We start from the raw sequence: 3,872 nt of genomic DNA on the forward strand, positions 1-3,872 counted from the left end.
AACCCTAGTTGCGGCGCCGACAAAACGCTCAAAAAACGACACAAAACGCACGCGCGCGCACGACCACGGGGAACCTCGGACATCAACATCGCCCCCAAAGCTCCGGAACGTCGGGACCCCGCCGGGAGACCTCCAAAAATCCACCCCAACGTGGAAAAAAAAGAAAAACGGACCTAACCCTAACTAACCCCCTAACCCTAACCCTAGCCCTAACCATACCCGTTAGCTCGATTTTCAGCTCTAACCCTAGCCAAGACCAGTTGGGCTCAAAATCGACCAAAACCAGCCAAAATGGGCTCGGAAAACGCCTTTTTTCAACCTCAAACCTACAAACGCACGCTCCTGGGGGCATCTCTGCCTCTTTCCACACGCCAAACCACCACCCAGCAGGCGCCACCCAAAAAGACCAGAAGAAAAAACGCAAAGTCCAAACTTTCGCAAATAACAACGCGAACGCCCGTTCCCCTGCTCACGACCCTCCTTCTACGTTACGACTCCGCTCGGGAACGCAGACACGTGCCGGTTCGGCACACGCGCCCAAACGGGACGACAAAAACGGACAAAAACGACACGTTTTACCACATTTCAAAAACAACAACGCGAACGCCCCTTCCCGTCGTACAGAACCTCATTCTACGTTACGCTTCGACTCGTGACGACATACACATTCCTGTCTATTCGTATGGCACGCTGACCTTTCAAGTCATTCCAATACGGCCAATGACGCATTTTTTAACCAGTCAATAACGTCTGGATTACGTTTCAAGACACAGAAAAGGCGGCAAACTACGGGTAATGGTCAAGGAACATTGGCTCTGCCACAATAACAAACCTGTGTGTGGTATACCGGATACTTCTAAATAGATTTTCGATGTAGTCCAAGTACGAATCTCAATTTGGTTTGCCTGTACCAACTCCGTCGAATTTTAAAAACTCGTTGCGGGACTTCATCGCTAAGGGATTGGGGTACGCCGAAGCATCCTAAGGTGTTCTAAACCCATTTTCGACGTAGTCCATGTTCGAATCTCAATTTGGTTTGCCTGTACCAACTCCGTCAATATTTACAAACTCATTGCGGGACGTGATCGCTACGGAATTGGGGTGCGCCCAAGCGTCCCAGGGTGTTCCAAACCCATTTTCGACGTAGTCCATGTTCGAATTTCAATTTGGTTTGCCTGTACCAACTCCGTCAATATTTACAAACTCATTGCGGGACGTGATCGCTACGGAATTGGGGTGCGCCCAAGCGTCCCAGGGTGTTCCAAACCCATTTTCGACGTAGTCCATGTTCGAATTTCAATTTGGTTTGCCTGTACCAACTCCGTCAAATTTTACAAACTCGTTGCGGGACGTGATCGCTACGGAACTGGGGTGCGCCCAAGCGTCTCAAGGTGTTCTAAACCCATTTTCGACGTAGTCCACGTTCGAATTTCAATTTGGTTTGCCTGTACCAACTCCGTCAAATTTTACAAACTCGATGCGGGACGTGATCGCTAAGGGATTGGGGTGCGCCGAAGCATCCTAAGGTGTTCTAAACCCATTTTCGACGTAGTCCACGTTCGAATCTTAATTTGGTTTGCCTGTACCAAAGCTGTCAAAAATAGGCCACGTCTTGGGAGACGTGACCCATACATCAATAACTAACACTGAAGTGAATGTGCTGTTTTATAGCCATTTTGGACACGGATCAACGTGAATTCAATTACAAAAAGAAACGTTTACGGCACCGGGAGTTCCCAGGCGGTCACCCATCCAAGTACTATCCCGGCCCGACTGTGCTTAACTTCGCTGAGCGGACGAGAAGCGGTGCTTTCACAGTGGTGTGGCCGTAGACAATGAAGTTAACAAAAGTTTCAAAACCAATGGAACTCGCCGGACTTGGCTTGGAAGCGCCGGGCGCACACGGGAACACCCGCCGCCGACCAGAACGTGAATAGCCGACCAGGCTTGGTTGCGCCGAGTCCGCCCGACACGGGAACACCCGACGCCGACCAGAACGGGAATCGCCGACTTGGCTTGGGTGCGCCGGCCTCCGACGGGAGCGCCAAGTCGGGAGCACCCGGCGCCGACCAGAACGGGAATCGCCGACTTGGCTTGGGTGCGCCGGCCTCCGACGGGAGCACCCGGCGCCGCTCAGAAAGGGAATCGCCGACTTGGCTTGGGTGTGCCGAGACGGGAGCACCCGTCGCCGACCAGAACGGGACGCGCCGACTTGGCTTGGGTGCGCCGGCCTCCGACGGGAGCGCCAAGTCGGGAGCACCCGGCGCCGCTTAGAAAGGGAATCGCCGACTTGGCTTGGGTTTGCCGAGACCGCCCGAGACGGGAGCACGGGACGCGCCGACTTGGCTTGGGTGCGCCGGCCTCCGACGGGAGCGCCAAGTCGCGAGCACCCGGCGCCGCTAAGAAAGGGAATCGCCGACTTGGCTTGGGTGTGCCGAGATCGCCCGAGACGGGAGCACGGGACGCGCCGACTTGGCTTGGGTGCGCCGGCCTCCGACGGGAGCGCCAAGTCGCGAGCACCCGGCGCCGCTAAGAAAGGGAATCGCCGACTTGGCTTGGGTGTGCCGAGACCGCCCGAGACGGGAGCACGGGACGCGCCGACTTGGCTTGGGTGCGCCGGCCTCCGACGGGAGCGCCAAGTCGCGAGCACCCGGTGCCGCTAAGAAAGGGAATCGCCGACTTGGCTTGGGTGCGCCGAGTCCCCCCGAGACGGGAGCACCCGCCGCCGCTAAGAAAGAGTAAGTGAGTCACTTACATTTTAAGGTCGCATCGATATTAACGGCAGGGGCAAGGCGAAATGCCCGTCACACTTTGAACATTGTCGGAGAACATACCCCGGGGGTCGGAGTAACTCCCGGGGAGACGGCAGCGGCAAGGGGAAATTGACCTTACAATCTGAACATGCTCGGAGAACATACCCCGGGGGTCGGGTTCACTCCCGGGGAGACGGCAGGGTCAAGGGGAAATTGCCCTTACAATCTGAACATCCTCGGAGAACATATCCCGGGGTCGGAGTTACGCCCGAGGAACCGGCAGAGTCAAAGTGGAAAGGCCCATCACACTCTGAACATGCTCGGAGAACATACCCCGGGGGTCGGGGTAACTCCTGGGGAGACGGCAGAGACAAGGCGAAATGCCCGTCACACTTTGAACATACTCGGAGAACATATCCCGGGGTCGGCGTTACGCCCGAGGAACCGGCAGAGTCAAAGTGGAAAGGCCCATCACACTCTGAACATGCTCGGAGAACCTCCGTCGGGGTCGGAGTACTTCCCGAGGAGACGGCAGAGTCAAGGGAAAATACACCTAACAATCTGAAAATGCTCGGAGAGCATACCCCGGGGTCGGAGTCGGGCCCGTGTAACCGGCAGAGTCAAAGGGGAAATGCCCGTCACACACTAAACATCCTCGGAGAACCTCCGTCGGGGGTCGGATTCACTCCCGAGAAGACGGCAGAGGCAAAGGGAAATTCACCTTACAATCTAAACATCCTCGGAGAACATCCCCCGGGGTCCGGCAACACTTGAGGGGAAAATCTGCATGAAGCTAAGTTTCTTAATACTTTTTCAAAACACACCGAGGCACCAAGGGTCACCTCCTGGGAATGTCCGAGGCAAAAATTGCGAGCAAGCCAAGTGCCCTAATAGATTTCAGGGGCTGCCGGGCAAAGCGGCATCATTAGTCCTGCACGTGGGGCCCTACCCGAGCAGCCCTAATGCCCAAGGTAAAAAAGAGTAAAAGTGGCCAATATCCTCGGGCGTCGGGAGCAGGACTATTCCCTGGACGAATCAGTGTGCTTAGGGTTCATTTCTCCTTTCTTTTACCATTCCTTCGGGAAAAACGGCATCATTAGTCCTGCACATCGGGCCCCG

At 55.6% G+C, this 3,872-nt stretch overlaps 1 non-coding gene across 1 annotated transcript; it reads right to left on the bottom strand.

Annotated features, from left to right (window-relative positions):
• Positions 1-1,715: 1,715 nt before the first annotated feature.
• Positions 1,716-1,834, bottom strand: LOC124128906. The gene has a single exon (XR_006860309.1). It is a non-coding gene; the product is annotated as a 5S ribosomal RNA (ribosomal RNA).
• Between the last annotated feature and the right edge of the window lie 2,038 nt (positions 1,835-3,872).

The sequence above is a fragment of the Haliotis rufescens genome, unplaced genomic scaffold, assembly GCF_023055435.1.
Source record: "Haliotis rufescens isolate VD_foot unplaced genomic scaffold, xgHalRufe1.0.p SCAF_30, whole genome shotgun sequence".
NCBI lineage: Eukaryota > Metazoa > Mollusca > Gastropoda > Lepetellida > Haliotidae > Haliotis > Haliotis rufescens.